The following is a 20,693-nucleotide window of genomic DNA, read 5'->3' as shown; positions in this document are numbered from 1 at the left end:
CTCTCTCAAGAGATCAAGTTCATGGAATTACAAAAATGTTATGCCTGCCAATGGCACTGTTGTTTTTGAATAATACTGAGAAGAAAGACTGAAATAACCCGTTCTTTCACCACTCCTGCAAAATATCTGACAGTTGCATTGACTACCCAAATGTGTATTTGGTTAAATACAGCTGTCACATTTTTGTAGGGACAGTATAAGGATGACTTACTTCTAAGTACTTTGTCGCACCTTCTTTTCAATGAAAATATAACAAAGCATTCATATTTCATAGTCATAATAAAATCTTCAATCACAAAAAAAAAAATATCAAACAGACCTCACTTTAAGGACATTCTCATACCATTTAGTCAATTTCCCTTAATCTAACATATAGGAATTACTTATAGTTATTTTCTCCTAGAGTCATTCCAAACAGTGCTTTGCTTTAGAAGTTGAAGGCTGTGCAAAGAGCTAGGAAATAAAATTCTCTGTAGTTTGTGGAAAGAAGAGAATTGATTACGCTTTTACTCAACAAAGGTATTCACTAATTCTGTGTACATGCTTGCTATATCTAATCCCTGATTTTCAAAGATGTACTGCTGCTTCCATTCTAAAACCCTCTGTCTTCCATGTGCATTACTGACATTCAGCATTTTGCACTATTGAACCTTCAGGTCCAGCATCCCACCCATCTCTCACCTCATGGTTGTAAATTTTTTAATTTGATTATTTTTTTCCTTTCAAGAAACATAACTGACTATCTTTACAAATGAATACTTATACCCACACCATATCCACACCCATACACAATACTTTAGAATAGATGAGGAAAAAGTAGAAATGAAGTTGTATCAAGAAATGAAGAAAAGGTGTTCAAATACAATCACACAAAATTACTACCAATTTAACCAAAATAACTGGGGTTTGTGATCCAATGAATATACAGGAGATGCTTTTCTTGGCAGAACTTCTGGACAATTGTGACAAAATGATGACTGCCTGATTAGCAACCCAAGCTTTTACGAATTATTTTGTGAATGAAAACAATGGAAACATACAAGCTGGACTGCAGCTCTGAATATAAAATATCCCCAAATGAAAACATCCCTAGTGAGACATTGTGTGGTAAATGACAGCACCCAGCTAACAGTAACACCTTCAAGTATCATTTACAAGCCCCAACTTTGTTTCCTCAACACTAGGTGTCTTACAGACACAGCAGAAGAAAAACAGTCCTGTCTCAAAAAGCTTGCAATATAGGCATAAATCAAAGACAGCAGGTGAATATCACAGGATCAAAAGTAGTTCGGTCACGATTGGTAAATGGACAGCAGGGTGACAGTGTTACTAGAATTGAGTCATGGAGGCATCAAAGTAAAGTGGAGCTCAAAAAGAATATTTAACGTAGAACAACAACGTGACAGGCATTGTTAAGAAGAAATTCCTGCTTTTTCTTGTGGTAGGATAATTGTAGAGATTATGAAAACACAGTTAATGTCACATGAAAGTACATATGTACATATAGGGAATTTTTATTCAACTCAAAATTTCCTGCTCGTTGCTCAAATATAAGTGGCACTGATCAGTACCCAGTCTTATACATACACAGAGTAACAGTTTAAACCAGCAAGACTAGCTACCTCTTAGCATGTGTATTGTTATACAAAATGGAGAAAAAACCAGCTGGCTGCATTTTTTCACTTTAGAGTCATCTCTTTATGCTGCATTATGTATAGGGCAAATGTGTGTGTTAAATTTCATTTTCATGGATAAATGCGCAGTATCACCCATCAGGCTGTTAGCTTCACTGCCTTAAAAACAAAACATACCCACTGATGGGTCAAAAAAATGTAGGATTTTGTTAAAAATCAGGCTGTGAATAAATGACAGAAAGTTCCTTCTGAGCACACTGCGTTTTGTAGCAGTAGGTATTGTGTTTGATAAAATTCCAGAAACTTAGCCCGTCTGCATAATTTCTTTTCCTAGTTAGAGTGCTTAAATAAAATTACACATTCTAGCTTCCAAAACAAAAAGACAGATATTTTCTCAACCAGTTACATAAATTAGAAACCTTGTAAAGGAATTTCTCCAATGCATGATTTAAATGGAGATCATTTTAATGACAAAAGCAAGCTTACAGATCAGATATTGTAAGGACTAATATTGAACTATTTCTGATATTTGTATAAAACCACAAAGATTTCTGCAATTAATGATTGCTATGCCAAGGGAGAAATTGTTTCAGATTAAACTCATTCTATTCAAATTAATTATATTTAAAAAAAAAAGTTTTTACTGCATCTTATATTTTCTTACTGTTTTAAAATTGGCTTGTAAACAGGTGTAGCAGTAATAGGTTTAAACTCTGCCTAGTGCTTCCATTTGGCTACCTCTAATCACAGCGAAACCTTACTCCCTACTCATTTACTCATCATGGGGGCTTTAAAGATTGCCTTTCAAGGGCACACATGTCAGTCTCTCAGGTTAGTTGCATGAGGAGTCTAGATGCCAAACTTCAGAAAATTAGTATTATACTGTTAGAGGTTGGTACATCATCTGTGATGTCATGTTGGCTAATTTAGGCAGAAGCCAAGGTACTATAGTGCTGGCCCTGAGATAATTGCTATCAATATTAAAGATTTTAAGAATAAAACAAAAATTTTAGTAATTAACATGAATATAAGTTAAAACATATTTCAAGTTTGTTATCTCAGAGTACACCATACCAGCAAGTAGTAGCACATTATGTGATGTGTTGTAATGACATTAGGTGCTACCAAGTCCTTTTATCAAATAGTATTTTTACATGCTTACAAGATAATTTACAAAATTAAGCATTAAAATGAACATTCAACATAATACAAACTTGAAAAAAATGTTAATAATTGTATAAAGTAAATAGTTTGTAAATTAATTGTTGACGAATTCTAAATAAAATGTTAATGACATTTTTCAAATCAGGTGGCTGAACAGCCAGAACAGTACAGAAATGTGGGTTACTTAAAATGAAAGATTTAAAAACAAAAGTATACATGAAGAGAAATCCATTAGCTCTAAAGAAGCAATTTCTGATGTACTTTTCTGCCTGACCTGATAAATCTGTGCTGTGTCAGTTTTCATTCAACAGTTAATATTTGACTACACTAAATGAAATTGCAGGATGATAATGCACTCACAGATCTTCTTTCCATTTTATTGGTCTATCTTCCAGCTGTGTATTTCATTATACTGAAAGCAAACAATTATTTGTCTGTGGTTCAATCTCTACTTTGTATACATTCTTTATAGCACCTACTCCTTCCAAATTATACTGCGGATCTAAGCAAAACATATCTTCCCCTTTTCTGACAAATTCCCTGAGTTGAAGACCTTATAATAAAATAACACCACTCCTGAATATACAGCTACTTCTAATATTTCTTCAAATATCTGTATATTATACAAAGCAGGAAGGAATTACGCAGTAGCTATTAAAATACATAGCTCAGCTGTAATCTTGTTGCTTTGTTATTTGCCCCATATATGCATGATACATCGATGTGAACACAGGTTTACAGGACGTGGGAATGAAAGTGATTATCCTCACAGTAACAGGTTTCTATGCTGCAGAGCACACCCCGCCCTCAATGCAGTAAAGAACTTGTATTGAAGTGTTTAAGTCCATGCAAGTTTAAGTTATATGCATTTTTAGCTTGAAACTTAATGTTCTGTGTTTGAGAATACCATCTTCATCCCATTTTGAACTGGGATCTGTACTTTAAAAGTAGAATTAAAGAAAAAAGTACATATCCATTTTTAATAGTGACAACCAGCCACCTGCAGCCCAGGTGGATTATGGAAAGGAAGAGCACAAGACACGACCTGGAACAAAAAAATAACAACACGATATGACCCACTAATTTGTTCTCCTTGCTGACTTTGTAGAATGAGATGAGTAATTTGGCTATAACTATGTGAACAGATTTGGGCCTGGTGGTACTGTAACTGAAGCATATATTTAGAAATATTCTGCTCATTCAAACAAAATATGCTGTAGAGAAAAAAAGTTTGTGATTTCCAGTTGGGAAATGTTTATTCCTCGTAACTTTGGAAAATCACTAAAAATGATAGAACAGATTACCTGTATAGCTTTGGATGCTCTTCACTTTCTATGAGGTCTTGGCTAGAACTACAGAATATAAATCTGGATGCCTCCCAGCTATTCCGCTGCCAGGGCAAAGTGGAAAAAAATTTTTAAATCTTTATTTAAAAAAAAAAAAAGTTATAATAAAATACAAGACAACACAGACCTTTCAGAAAACAAAACGAACAAGCAAAAAAAAAACTGCAAAAAACTGCACAACAACCAGTCTGCTACAGCCTTTTTTCCTGAGGGGGTACACACAAAACATATAAGGAAGAACAGCCTTTTATTTTTATTTAAGAAGTAAAGGAAAAGAACTAGCTTTATCCTCACGAGAGGAGAAATAGATTATGGTTTATATCTTAGAATAGCATTGTTCTTCTACTGAGCACACTCACTTGCCACAACAAAGGTGTTTAAAGTACAGCCAGTTGGATCAGCAGTCTACAAAGATCTGTGTAGGTAACACAGCCTAAATCATGTAAGACTATTAAGGATTCACTGTGGCCCCTGCACTTCTACAAAAAGTAATTGAAAAGCCAAGGGACCTCCCAAAGACTCACTGTCAGTCAACATCTTTAACCTGCACGACAGCCACATGGTTGCACTCTGCCTTTGTAGCAATACCCGAGTGCTCCGTGTGGCTTCAGGAGGAACAACAAATAAGGTCACAGCAATAATCAAACTAGCAGGTACATAAACTCGGATTAGTGTGGCGAAGTACAAATTCCAGTGTAAAAAGCTTTAGATAACTACCCAAATGCAGGTCAAAAAGACATTCTTATCCACCAAGCCTGTTAGATCCCAGTGCACAAACTGAGCATTTGGTGAAGCTCCCTACAGATAAGAGCAAGGTTCCCAAACGAGCAAGGTCTGCGTCTCCCAGTCGGAGCATTAGTCAGCTCATTGTCATCCAAATCCCATTTCAGAGACACTCTGTGAAGGCGGAGACAAAGGGGACCTTTCACTGAAAAAGTTTAATGAAAATAAATCACGGAGCCCCAGGTCATCAGCATACTGATGACAGCAGAGTCTACACTGTGTGCTCCCTTTCCTGGTGACATCATATTTCGTGTAGGATAGGTTTCACTGGACCCCTGTGAAAAATCAATCTTTGGAGTGGAAAATATCCTTCCAAAATTACCCTTAAAATCTCATAGAGAAACTAAGGACATCTATTTAAAGACAACAATGTAACCCAGCCTGGACCACAGCCAGATAACAGGAAGAATAAATATTACAGTTATGCCTAGTGAATGGGTCACTGCTTCAGAACAGCGAGATCTAAATTCATGACCCTGCTCTTCTAAAGACATCTGATAAACAGTCATAGATTGTAAAAAAACACAGTGGAAGAGACGTCGTGTAATACTGTTCTCTGGATTCTCTAAAACCAGATTGCACCTTGAATTGCAAGGCTCAGAAGTTAACATAGGACTTTAATGAAACATTGCCCAAACCAAGCAGAGTGGAAAAAGTACTTCTTGCCTTTTACAGATCTTATTTGTCAATATCGAACCTGCTTTCCGTGCCCTGGCCCCCACCCCTTGCTTCACTTTTGAATCATAATCAGTTTGATATTCACTACACCCCGGTACCTAGGCATCAATATGCATTTCTCCAGTTTTCCAAGACTATTAACCTGTTTTGCAATGTAGCTCCTGCCTCCTCCAGCTTTCTTTTACAGTTTCCTGAAGACAATATACTCCATATCTGCTGTTTCTTCCATATCCACAATATCTTTTAACATGTTACAAGAGATGAACAGTTTGATATGATCATGGTTCCAGTAGGGGTTATGTCTAGAAGGTCAGTACCTCAACACTTTTGAGGACTTCAGTCTCTCAAATCTCAGACTTCCATCTATAAACTACATATAGCGTTACTTTGCAAAAGGTTTTTGAGGTTACAGCCATTTAGTATTGTCAAGAGTTCACATAATATAATAACGGAAATAAATTTTACGAGTACATGGGCTTTATAGCCAAGCAATATAAACAAAAATATTAAAAATTGCTGACATGTGAGTTCCAAAAAAAACCCCCTTATACTCAAACAAATATAAACAATGTTATATTCAGACCTGAACCAAAGAATCAAGTAAAAGTCAGAACAATAGACTATGCTTGGACATCATTATTTTATAATACTCCAAAATCCTTGACATTTTTTAAAAGAATCAGACATTCATATATGTGAAATTAGTTCCTGAAATAGAGCACAGGCACCCTAATCTACTTCTTCCTCATGCTCTTGAGAAGTGTGCAGCCCCTGGAGAGGACAGTGCTTTCCTACTACTCCCTAAACCCACTGAATGGGTAATAAAACAGACAGAAGCAGCATCAATAAATGATGCTCAAAGCAAACTCAACAGCTTGGATAATAATTTATGCATCTATCATATGTATATACAAATGACCAGATGACATTGAATTAAATCTTAAGCAAATGGATGATGAGGTTAGCTCACAACAAACTGGCAGTGATGGGAGATGGAAAGATTTTGCAAAAGCCCTTATACTAATGATAAAATCCTGCTTTATGAAAAGAATGTTTGGAATCTCTAGTGCCTATGGCTACAACTTTTCAAGCATAAGTTAAAACGTCCAGATAAGGTTCACATGGTCCAATTATCAACTTCTTTATTCATGAATTAATCTAATTATGCGAAAGTTAAAGATGGAGTGAAAAGTATGTATCTTTAAATGCTTAATTACAATATTTGAATTTTACATATATTTGTATTAAGTGATTAATCATTATCACAGAGTCACAGACTCACAGAATGGGAGGGGTTGGAACGCACCTCTGGAGACCATCTTGTCCAACCCCCTGCCTGAGCAGGCACACCCAGAGCAGGGGCACAGGAACGCGTCCAGGCGGGGTGTGAATGTCTCCAGGGAAGGGACCCCACAGCCTCTCTGGGCAGCCTGTGCCGCTGCTCTGGCACCCGCAGGGGGAAGGGGGTTTTTTCTCATATTGAGGTGGAACTTCCCATGTTCCAGCTTGTGCCCATTGCCCCTTGGCCTGTCGTTGAGCACTATTGAAAAGAGCCCAGTCCCATCCTCCTGACAACCACCCCATTGGTATTTATAAGCATTGATAAGATCCCCCCTCAGTCTTCTCTTCTCCAGGCTGAACAAACCCAGGTCTCTCAGCCTTGCCTCAAGGGAGATGCTCCAGCCCCCTGATCATCTTGGTAGCTCTCTGCTGGACTTGCTCAGGCAGTTCCACATCCTTCTTAAACTGGGGGGACCCAGAACTGGACACAGCACTCCAAATGTGGCCTCACTAGGGCAGAGTAGAGGGGGAGGATAACCTCTCTCGATCTGCTGGTCACACTCCTTTTAATGCACCCCAGGATACCCTTGGCCTTCTTGGCCACAAGGGCACATTGTTGGCTCAGGGTCAGCTTGTTGTCCATATTATAGTTATCATCATAAACTTCCTCATAAGTCTGTTCTGGTTTTGGCTGAGATAGAGTTAATTTTCTTCATAGTAGCTAGAATTAGGCTTTCTTTTGGATTTGTGCTGGAAACTGTGTTGATAACCCAGGGATGTTTTTGCTACTGAGCAGGGCTTACACAGAGTCAAGGCCTTTTCTGCCCCTCACGCCACCCCACCAGCGAGTGGGCCGGGGGTGCACAAGGAACCGGGAGGGGAGACAGCTGACCCCAGGGATGTCCCACATCATATGGTGTCATGCTCAGCGTATAAAGCTGGGGGAAGAAGAAGAAAGGGGAGGACATTCAGCGTGATGGCGTTTGTCTTGGGAAGTAACCATTACGCGTGATGGAGCCCTGCTTTCCTGGAGATGGCCGAACACCTGCCTGCCCATGGGAAGGAGTGAGTGAATTCCTTGTTTTTTCTTTGCTTGCATGTGCAGCTTTTGCTTCACTTATTAAACTGCCTTTATCTCAACCCATGAGTTTTCTCACTTTTACTCTTCTTATGCTGTCTCCCATCCCACCAGGGTGGGGAGTGAGTGAGTGGCTGTGTGGGGCTTAGCTGTTGTATGGGGTTAAGCCACAACGAAGCCTTAAAACAAATACAAATAACATTAAAAATCTCCATAATTCATTTTCAAATTGAGCAGCAAAACTCTTTTTTTATTCAGAGCAAATATAATCGTATCATTCCTCATTCTCGTTTAAACGGAAAACTTATGCTGTTCTTTTTTAAAGGAAATTATTTTTAGAAGTGTCAGTACTTAATGCATGCTGCCAAACCTTTGAAATATAGCACAGAAGTATTTTATATATGGTATGATATGATTTTAATCAAGTGACAGCACTTCCACTGGTATTTAAGATTAATCAGAAATCCCTGATATTGAAGACTAGGAAAGGTTCAGAAATTGAATTTACATTTGCTTTAATACTTCTTTACTTTGTCAATCAGATCTCAGGTTTAATGAAACAGTTTGCCTAAACATTAGAGCAGGGTAATCTTCAAAGTTCATTTCAGTATTACAGATATTAACATAAACCAGTTTGGTTTTCATTATACGCTATTAAAAGAAAACCCCACAGGTGAACTAGATTCAGGGAATATTGCAATTACATACAATCACATAGCTTTCCCAAGGAAAACCTGAAGTCCTTTTTCAATTTCATTAATCCTTACTCCTGTAAATCTCCCAGTGTAGCCCACTGCAATCTCAGGGTTTCAATTTCTATTTGAAAACAAGTAGCTACTGTAAAAGAATTTATGCTTTTTGTAAACCACATGATCTGTCACCAAGGTGGGGAGAAAAGGTAGAATGACTGTTGGGAAAGGTGTGGACTAAGTAACGAAAAACTGAGGGACTGGGGTTTTTTTCAATATCATGCTTCACTATTGGAATTGAATATGACTCAATTTTTCTTAAAGTCATCACCATTCAGTCCCAATAGTATTTACATCATCATATTTCCTACAGACATTTGGAAATATGTTAAGTTCTAGTGTAGCTGTGACAGAAAAACATGTAGAGAGTCTGCAGTAAGAGGGCGGGTGAAAGGCTGTGCTGTTCCATACATAGTTTACTTAAACTAACTAAAGTCAAAGCACCACACTGATATGACAGAAGTGATACAGGCCAGAGGGAATAAGGGCTGTCTGCAACTAATCGTCTTTACCTGACAACTGGAAACTAGACATTGAGCCAAAATGTCACATGACATACTGTCATGTTCAAAAGTAACTCAACTTCTTAAATTTATGTTTAATTGAATTTTCCTCACATGGCAGCTAATTACATCAGGCTTATTCATGTTTATGAATTTACCATAAAACCTTCTTTAAAAAAAAATAAAGTCTTTCAAATATTCTAAATACCCTAAATACTCCCTTTTATTGTAATTACATTAACATACATCCTGAAATGCCGTTTTTATTTTTTAGGTGCCCAGTGACCCTTCTGGTTAAGAAAATACCTGTAGTCATGGAAAATGTCAATGCTATATTACTATCTGATAAACAAAGAAGAAACATCTACGTTAATACGGGTTTTTCTGTAGGAAATTCTGTGCTCATTTCTCCCACGTGGTCTCTCCAGAGAAGGATGGAGGTTGAGACAATTTATATTCATCATACGTTAGATGTAGTCAGGAACAAAACAGGCCATAAATAATTGGTGAGTCATAGAATCATATAATTGTTTAGGTTGGAAAAGACCTTTAAGATCGAGTCCAACTGTAAACCCAGAACTGCCAAGTCCACCACTAAACCATGTCCCTAAGTGCCACGTCTACATATCTTTTAAATTTACAGTTGATTCAGTGTAGCAATGGGAAACAATGTAGGCACTCATACCATGTAGCTTTGGACACCTAAGACTGACTTTCTTTTGTATTCTACAGAAGGTGGCAAGTTTCTCTACAGGGCAAGTCAAAATAACTGGATCCAGCTCCTGTTCTACATGAAATTCTAGAGCAGCCTCTCAGTCATCACCAACTATGAAGTTAAAGAAAAAAAAAAAAGAACCAACACACAAAAACTGCTAATACAATGACCTCCTACTCTCCCAGTTACTTACTGAAAATTTTTTTGGTTTATAGTTGGGCTAGCCTGAGATTTCCCTAAGACTCTCCTCTTTAAGTCATTCCAATTCATACCTATAATTAAATTATTAGTTGGAGCAAAAACATGGAACCTAGCATCTCCCCCAGCTGATGAGGGCACTAGTCATCACTTCCTGCTGTTTGGTCCAATTAATATTCCCCCCTGTAAGAAACGTTAACAAGACAGGCTCAGAGGGGGTGACGCTCCAGAATGTTCTAACTTACCAATCGAGGCACTCTTTCAAGAAAGTTTTATTTGCAGCTCTCTGCTCCAGATAAGACAAAGGAATAATTCTAATTGTGGTTTCCTAAGTTACACATATGTAAGTGCCTTAAAAATTAAACAAGGCACATCATTTGCATGAAAGCTCCTCTTCCTCTGGACTGTAATGGCATTGAAATCTAAGATTATAATTTTCCATTGCCAAGTTTTCTTTGCTTTTATTAAAAGTACATAACATGTTGAACTTGGCATTCAGTTTCCCCTGATATTTTATAAAAGTGAGAATCCTAGAGAAAAAAAATCACTTGGGTTGATCCAAATAAATTTCTTCTCCATTTCTAGGACTGCCAGTGAACAACAACAACAAAATTGTCAATTTCAGTATTTCACAAAACTGTAGTTAAAAAGGACTGGAAGGATTATTTCATCGAATTCTGGCTTTGCAAATACCAACAACACAGATTAAAATGAAACCACAGAAAGCGTGAACATATCTAATAACTCTCACAATTCTGTTTCTCACTCATGTGGTCATTGGCTTTCACCTCGACCACCACAGGCCTCTCACTAGCCCTGACAAATGCAATCCTGGCCCAATTATGTCTATTCACAGCATTTCTAGAGACATCATTATCTTGTCATCACTTTGATCATATCATCCCTTGCTTAACAGCCTTTCACTGGCTCCCTGGTTTTCCTATCATATCAAATACCTTTTACTTGTCTTCAATTCCAAAATCCTTTGCAATTTATTCTCTCCTATCTAGCACATCTCATATGCCATCATTACAGTTCCTGAATCATTAATGTTGCCTTCTGAAATTAGAAGACCACTTGTACCTTCCCGTACACTCTTCTTTAGGCTACCCAAAAGCTTAGGCCTTTGTCAGCCTTCCCATCAGCCCTTAAAATTCAGCTCTGACACTATGTCTCCAGAAAACTGGACTAAACTAGGCCACTGGTGTACTGAGCTGAATGAGCAGCATGGACTCCCACACCATCACAATCTTATCTGATAGACGACCTGCCAGTGTGTTTCCACCTGTTCTTTTTTTTTTTTACTTATTTTGAAAAACTATTCAGTTTAAAAGCTCTGTCAGACAAAAACAAGTTAATGCTGCAGATTCATATTTGCAAGAACAGTGTGAGTGTTGACCGCTTGGGAATCCCAGACACTGAGACTTCATTAACTCAGGAAACCTCCAGTCTTTAAATTCCTTTAACACCTTATGTTTGTTGGCATGACTCTAAAATTGGCACGAAATGTATGAAGGTTGGTAGGCTGCAGTAAGCTGAGACAAAAAATTCCGAACTAGAACGGGTTGTTTACACAGCGATTGTTTTGAATTTTGTTTTTATCTTAGTGTGATGTCTGTACCTTAGCTCTGATGAATTTAGCATGTGACACCATGAAGAATAAATTATTTTAGGCAACAATAGTAGAGAAGACTACAAGCAAGCTGAAACACTTTATAAAATGGAAACACTTATTTTCTAGTACCTGTAATTGTACTAGAGGGCAGGACTTCCAGTCCACTAAGAGACATTCATTTAAACGCCTTGCAGCCGCAAGTTCCCATGACAAATCCTGTCCTTTAATAAAATCAAGTTATTCCTTCTAAATGTTATTGGCATTTTATAGGCTGTTAAAAGGAACAGAGCTCAGAATGTTAATATTGCTCTGAGTCTCCCTGATTGTGTCCCATTCTGATAACCACCTGTCTGATGAAGCTTTGATTGGGTATGCATCTTCTGCAAATAATTCAATAGGAAACAAACATGTTACTGTTGTATTAAAAACAGAACGTGTACTGGGACCTAAGATTATTGGTCAGTGCAGGAATTTTCCAGGCATCTGGTCTGTAGCTCACATTGCATGCAGTGAATTATATCCCAGTAATTGAGAATGATGAATGATTTGACCCTCTTAAATATATAATGAGGGAAAAAACAGCACAGTGAGAGCCAAGATTTAGGCAATTGTAGCCTCCAGGAAAAAACAGTTGTAACCCAACACCACCTACAAATCTCATTGGGTGTTTTGGTTGGGTAGTATGTCATGTACCTTGGGTAATACATCTTGTATTGTGGGCAAGCAGAAACACTAATATTGATCTTCTACACCATGAAAAACCATATGTAATGTTAAAGAATTTAGAGCTTTACACAATAAGGTTAAAAAAACCCACTTAATCTTTTGCTTGGAGGGTTTGTTTTGTTTTGGTTTTTTTTTCCTGCATATTATAAATCCCTATAAAAGGCAAGAGGATTAAGTGTTATGAAAGACAGCTAAATTACTCTGATACAATTTAACGTCACAGTGGCAATATAATACCTCTTTCTGCATATACCTCTATAATACTATTTGTGACTGTACAAAAATACAAAGTTAGTAGCATAACCTGAAGTTAAAAAGCATGATAATTAGTAATTTCATGCTGGCATTTCACACTGGGATATCCTGCTGTGGTAAGAAACTGTCTGGGACCAACCTCCCATTCACACAGACACTGAAGTCAGAGGTCAGCTCACTTCTGTTACGATTTGTCTTTCTTCCCAGCTGGCCACCCTCCTTCCTGCTGCAATGAGTGGAAACAGCAAAATGCAGAACCACTTGTGAGACTCTGGGAAAGATGCTGTCTGCAAAGCAGCAGAATTAAGTACACTGACCACAAGACAGCTATGGAACTTGGGGGCACTGGCCTTGATTTATTATTTTGCAACACTAGATAGGAAGATAGAAGAGAAGGAAATCCATACACTGCCCTAAAAATGTTATTTAAAAATACCAGGCATCATTGTTGGGGAAATTTGGTTTGTATACTGAGGGAGAGAAGTGGAAGGTAGACAAATGATTAATTGATAAAAAGAAGAAAGCTAAAAGTGAAGAGAGTTTAAAAATTACTAAGGTGAAACCACCCTGGTATTCTTGCTTCTTTTACCTATTTTGCTTCTTTGGGCCGCCAGTTGCTAAAAGCAGTTTCTGTTCAGTTTAACTGGTTGTTAAAGAAATTCACTGGTCTCTTTTTTTCTGGTTCAGAGACATGCATGCTTACCACTGTATAAGATGAACACATGAACAGTCTGCATTTCTGTTTTGGCACAAGGACTAGATTTAAATATGAATGGGGAGATCTCCTGCAGCTGACAGAAGTGCTCACTCATTCCACCACAGCGGCAGAGATGTTACCACCAGCTCCAGGGTCCCATTTTTCAGAGCAGCAATTCAGATAATGCATATTTATAACGGTTTTACAGCCGAATGAGTTAACAAATCACAAAGCACTTGAATTACACAGGAAGTAGCAAAAACCAATCGGGTTGAGCCTTAATTTGATACATCTGTATTGTGTGATGGCTCCATTGTATGGACTCCATCCTGCTCTGTGGCAGATAGAGTGTACATTGAAAGCCCTACATTTGTGCTCTGAAAGACAGCAGCTGCTTCCCATCTTCCATAACATCTGAACAGAGTTTTACATTCAGAGTACTCGCAAGCCAAGAACATACATCTCTGATACAGGGGAAGGGAGAGAGTATTTCACTGGGTACCCAGACTCTATCTGCTGCTCAGGGAAACTACATGTGACAAACAAAGGAGGATTTGCCAAGGAAATATGCTGAGCTTTTAAAAACATACTCTAATAGAAAAAGGCAACACACATTTTTACCATTATTTCTAAATGCTGTGATAGATTTGTGAAACTTTGTATAGCACATCCATGTTTTCAACACTGGGAGCCAATTTCCACAACTGGAATGATAGTTTTCTTCTAGAGCATTTTCGATTGTGCTACTAAAATCAAAACACAAGAAAAACAGAGAAAAGTCAGCTTCTCTAAGACTAGTCTTATTCAACAAGTTCTTATTATCCATTGTTAGGGTAAGCTTTTTCTTCTAATTTCTAGTTTGTAGTTGATTTGCCCTTTTTTATATATTACATTTTACCCAAGTCTCTTGCACTACACAGCTATTAGTGAGACAAAAACATGTCTCACTTTTCATTTTCTAGATGAGACAATTCTTTTTTCTGATTTTGGACCTTTGCTTGTTCATCCATTAACAAATTTCCTAAACAAACATCTCAGTTCTTTCTTCCCAGCTACCCCTGATATATGTAAATGTCAATGACAAAGTGTAAAACATATTCAGTATCTTCTTCCGTGTTCCTTTAAGGGCTGTAAACTCATCTCCATTTCCTGAAACTACTTCTTGAAATTATTAGAGAAAAACACTGAAAACAATGGCTTGAAAAAGAGAGAGAAGAGATACAACAAATATTTTGTTTACACTGTTGGAACAAAATTATGCATTTGTGCACTATCATATACCATTTTTCCCCTTAACTCCTCTTAATTTTTAGAACATGCATGTTTAGGTGTTGCTATATAGAACTTGACACCATGGAACTTTCAAAGAACAAGTGGGATACTTATTTACTAGCATAATACAAATGTTGTTGATAAAATTTTAAAACAAAACAGTTAGTTTTCTGTAAATGTTGTCTTTACATTCTTGTTCCCAAACCTGGTAGCTCCCAGTGTTGAACTTAAACCTTTTAGAAACTAGCACTCCTGAGATACTATTTACCAAAGCTAGCCACGTAATATCCAAATAATGCTATATTTTTTTTACTATCAGCATTATTACTATGCTTCCATCACATTATTTTGTCTAGTGTAAAGATATCCTACTATAAACACAAAAGCACTATTGTCTAGATAAGAAAGAAGTAAGTCAGATGCTAACAAACACCACCAAACAAAAGCCAAAACAAAACCAACCACCTGGTAATTTACCCTTTTGTGCATTTTACCCAGAAGATTTTGTAATTCATAAATGAATGAGCAGCTACCAGAGTTCTCTTTTCTAAAGGCTTTTATGTTAATTGAGTTTGCTCTCAACATTTTTATATATCACATCAAGTATTCGATGAGGTGCCAAAGCACTTTGTTAACAAACTTATTTCCCAGATGTGGCTAAAGCAGGGACAGAAGGCTTGAATGTTCTAACATACCTAACAATTCAATTACAGTTATCTTATGGTGCCATCACATATTTTTCTTCAACAATCAAACAACCTCAGCTGGAAACTCCAAGCAATAACATAAATAAAGGACCATCTGGCAAGAATAATTAAGGAAGGCTGGAAATAAAACATTAATTAGTGCAGTAGTTCAAACGACCTTCAAAGGCCTTATTATGAAATTATATCCAAAACAGATAATCATTTATTTCATGTTACAGTTATATTTAACTAAGCATGAATAAATAATAATATCATTTTAGAATGCTATTACACTGCTATTGACTCAAACTGATTTTGAAATTGTCTTATTTTTCTATAAAAATAAAATTGGATTGGAAAACAACCTACATCAGTTTAGAGTGGCAGCCTTGGTTTTCCCCTGTTTCACATCAATGAGTCAGATGAATCAAGCTTGCCTCAAAATTTACATACTAGAAAGGAGTAGAATGGTTTGCCAGGACAATACGCATGCAACTAATTGCTTTTAAATCATTTACATTTGTTTTCTCAGTTTTGGAAGGAAAAGAATGGAAGTCTAGAATTATTTGCTTTCTGATCTTTGAAATGAAACTAAGTGCCAAATACTAAGGTTTCTTAAAATCTCTTCTGTACAGAAATATGCATTGCTATCACAAACCCAGGGAAGATATCCTCTCATATCTTTCAAAATCTTTGCTACTTTTACTGATGATCTGAAGTTAGTTGCAATTAAAAGAGATCAACGTAATACACTGTAATCTCCAGACAGGTCAAATGCCTTCATTATCCTCAAAGCAATTTAACAGGAAAAAGATGCCTTGAAAATATAATATAACCAGGTGGTTCAAAAGAAGAAAAAAAAAAGACAGAAAAGAGAGCTCAGTAATTCCTTTGTTTCTGTACATTTTCCAAACTGCATTTAAAATATACGTATGAATTATTAACAAAGTTACATCTGTATATTTTGTGGGTTTGTTCTTTTAGTTGAGAATTATTGGAAAAATATGCTAAGGCAAAGGTTTTTAAAGAGGACTATAATTAAAATACATTAATTACTTTATTTTATTTTATTTTGTACAGAATTGCCATCCAGCCAATAAGGCTGGAGTCTTCATTATTTGGTGGAGTCACCTTCTCCTTATCCCCAGGACGTCAAGCAACTGAATGAATTATCTTGGACCACAGCCAATAGCACGTCCTTTAGTTACAAGCCAGACAATGACAAAGCTCCTGAAAGTCTCAGACATCATCTGGATAAGCAGGCATAGGGGGGAAAAAATCATCCTTAGGGAATCTGAAGACCAGATCCACTTTTGAAGATCTATTACTAACAAAAGAACTACAGGAGCCCCCAAAGCCACCCAAGGCCGAGGGAAGCTGGATGAATTTTTGCCAAAATGTTATTGTTTCCACTGTTGACTTGTGCCTAAGACAGCATGTTTTTCACGACACTGGTGCAAAGAGTGGAAGTGCAATTCTAATGGTCATACTGAAGTGACGAATTTCAAATATGCTCTCTTACCTTTCTTAATCTACAGACTTAACCCTACAAACCTTATTAGGATCACAGATATGTTGCTGATATGAGAAGACGTTGCTTCATAAGCTGAGAAATTGCCATGGGATAAGCTAACATGTGAGTCGCCACTGCACTGACTGTTTATGAGGTAAATTACTACTAGAACCTGCTGCAAAACTTGGGCCCACATAATAGGAGTGGAGGAAAAAACCCACAGAGAGAAACAGTTGGCCTTATGTTACTGGCCAAACTATGTCACTGGGACATGAGAGAGACAAACTTACAACAGCTGATGAGTAACTTTGCTGAGAGAAAGTGGAATCTGGACAATCCCCACCCATAGGGGAAGGTGCTGAAAGGAAGGAAGCAAGGTCAGCTATTTGGGAAACAGGAAGAAGAAGGATCTAAAAGCACAAAGGACATAGGCAGGCAGTACTTACAGTCACCTAAGGGACAGAGGGAAGAAATTACTAGAGAACAAAAGAAAGGTGAAAGGCCATCGGGCAGACCGTAATAACTCAAAGGTAAAAACAGAGGAGTTCTGGACTCGATACTTGATAATGTAAACCAGTTGCAGGCTAGTGAGCTGGGAACAAACTTGTAATGAGACAGAGAACACAGATCCTGAAAGTGGAGCTATTTCTCTGTAAGAGAACCTACCTAGTTAACACAGAGAGCTTCACTGAGTTCTCTGATCACCTTCCTGTGCTAGTTATAGAAGTGCTTTTCTAGTTAGGATGCTTTAGACACTGTGATTCTGCACAGGGGTGGGGGAAGGCAGATGGTCTGACAGTCTGTGCAATGATCTGAATGAGTCCAAGTTTCAAGATCAAGCAAAGGATAGTAAACAGGAGAGGCACTGGTGCTCTGCTGTTCCTAGTTCCTGGCCCTGCATTTTCAGGTAGATGGTTGCGGTGTTGTTTTTGTATAGGAGAACAGAGGAGTCAGGTGCATGATATTCAGGCTTATGAAGGAAAAAGACTTATTTCCCAACAAAAAAAGTTGAAGCTACATTAAAAAAAAAGAAAATAAAAAAAAACCAAACCAAAACATGCAAGATGGGCCAATAACCATAAATATTATTTCATTGTTCTCATTGTCTTTAGTCCTTGCATCTCCCAAGTAGCCTTCCACAGTACTTAATTTCTGCATAACTGTGCAGGAGTTGAGGCAGTCATATCCTCCAATGCCATTAGCTGAGACTGCAATAACAGTCCAGTGGTACGTCCCCCGGCAGTCCCCAAGAGTACATCAAACAAATGCTGTAACTCGAGTGCACCGGACTCGCATATGCCTCGAATGCACCACATCCCAAATACCCATTGCATCCGAAATTCCTCTGGAGGCATGTAACCATGCCTTCCCTTTTGCATATTCCACGTACATTGCTGAAGCCATCTTTGTGGATGAAGGAATTTCATCCTGCAGAAACAGGAAACAAAGGACTGCCCTGACAAAGTCTGCTCTGCATCAGGAAGTCTGACCCATTGAATGATGTCACATAAAGCAATAAAAGATCATGCTGAGCCTCATGGGTGCAGGGGACTCTCAAACAATTTGCAAAAGAAGCCCACATTCAGATAGTCTTCTCATTTCAGAGGACAGCCTCAGATGAGAGGAATGCAAAAAGTGCCTCAGTAGTCTCACTCTTACCTAACTGAGGGGAGACTATGGCACCTGATTGTGACTGGAAATCTGTCATATATTCTGCGTGGCCCTAGCTGTTATGTAGCACTTCCCAGAAAAGGAAACCTCAAAAATAAACTGTAAGATGGTACTAGTACTAGTGAGGTACTATTATGGAGACACAAGGCATGCTTCTGATGAATTGGTGACGGTATTACTTTCACTGTAAATCTTACTAGGCTTTATGAAACATACAGTAGCATTTGTATGAAATATATTTCTGAGAATATGAAAAGAAGCTTTTCTGGCTATCAGTGAGTCTTTTTGGAAGGTGTTTTGGTACTTTTGTAGCCCTTCTAGTGAAAGAGGTAAAGAGATCTCTTTCTTGGAAGAAATCTGTAAAGGGCAATGCAAATTCCTCTTGAAGTTTCTGGCTTTTTCAGAGAGATTTGCCAAGGGCAGAAAAAGACCATATATTATTTCCTTAGAAGTGATAGCTTAACAAAACTGTACTTTTTTTTTTTTTTTTTTTATGTGAAATAAGGACTTGTACACTGAAAGATTGCTTTTGAAATCTTTCTGGCCTAAACAAAGTAAACAGCTTGAGTATCCATCATTAGCAGGTATAATAGCTCTGCAGGAGATACAGCTTGAAACTTGGAGAGCTATGGTCTCCAATTAAAGCTAAGAAAATGCAGGAAAATAAAACAGAAAAAATATTCCCTTAGTGAACTTTTATATGAAAAACTATTAAAACCAATTTTCACTAATAGCAATTTATATTGCCTGACTCATGGATGAAAGGGTATTGTCAGAATGACACCTTTGGCCAGACATACCAAGACAACACTGAAAGAGAACCTTAATATTTCTTTTTCTATCTTCTAGTCTCCAGAGACACCATTTTACATATTCAGTTTATACTTCTCTTTCTCTTCCTTCCTACTCACATTCAACAACTTCTGGTTTTCATGATTATGATTGTGAATTACAGGGAAAATGACGCCATCAGACTGCTTTTTTGTTCTGTCACAAAATAGAAATTGCTGCCAATTCTCTGTTGCACATTTATCGTCATATCTTTAAAACACACAATTATGAAAACAGAAACTTAAAAAATAATCTTACCGATATAAAAAGAAAATGCCTATTAACCCTATGACTGTATTGGGTTTTTTTTATGTTTATAACACAATCCAAAGTTATTAAATTCTGAGCCACATGAAATATTTGGAACATTTTTTTATAAACACAACATTCAGTAATGTCTGAAAAAGACAAGCAAAACACATACAAGTCAAGCCACAATGCTCTGCAAGCAAAATCAAACAAAACTATTATGAGACACAATAATCACTGTGGCTAGGGTTATGATCTAACCCCACAACAAAACAGGAAGTACATCAGCATAACTAAAGTCCTAGAGGAAAACTTTCAATCACTGATCCCTCACAAGTCTACACCGCTCCTCACTCTGGAAGGATTGTACATCTAGCTTTTCAATGTATTACAGAATAAATCCTTTATACAGAAGACACACAATTTTACATCTATTGACATTCAATAAACCCAATAGGAAACAATGGGCTTCTAAAACAGCTACACAGCAGGAAACACTACACATAACTAGACAATTTACAATATATTGTCAATATAATTGTAGTGAATAAGTAATGCAAATCAAAAGCATAGAAGAAAACCCCATTCTTACTTCATTTGCTGGAAAATAAACATCAAGCATAAATACAAAGCCCATTTTCATCTTCAGTTTGATCACAAAGATGAACTCTAACTTTTTTGAGTATCATAGAAATGTGTCCATTTACCCTAAAAATTCTTTCTCTGCAGTCATCTCTATATAAGGAAGGCAAAGGGAATGCAGTAGTCTAACACAATTCCAATAAAATTAAAACATACATTAATTCATTTTTGTATGCAAAAGATATGGTTTGTGAAAATGCTAACATAAGCGTTTCACAACATTCACTCAGTTGTGTTAGAAGAATATGAACTAGTAAAGCAAAGCTCGATGACTGGACCTAAAATGTGATATGGCTAAGGTTTCCTTACTATGGGGACAGTAACACCATTAGGTTTAAGGATACTCATTTATATAGATTTCCTAAATACTATTTGCTTACTAACCATTGGTCAATTAAAATCATTGT

General features: G+C 37.2%; 1 protein-coding gene across 3 annotated transcripts in view; it reads right to left on the bottom strand.

The window, feature by feature from the left end:
* Positions 1-20,693, bottom strand: part of ATRNL1 (attractin like 1) — a 522,986-nt gene that overhangs the window by 154,919 nt on the left and 347,374 nt on the right. The gene's annotated exons all lie outside the window — the stretch shown is intronic.

This window comes from Phalacrocorax aristotelis, chromosome 12 (genome assembly GCF_949628215.1).
Source record: "Phalacrocorax aristotelis chromosome 12, bGulAri2.1, whole genome shotgun sequence".
NCBI lineage: Eukaryota > Metazoa > Chordata > Aves > Suliformes > Phalacrocoracidae > Phalacrocorax > Phalacrocorax aristotelis.
Note: the sequence above shows the minus strand (reverse complement) of the source record. Positions and strands in the feature narration are given on the sequence as shown.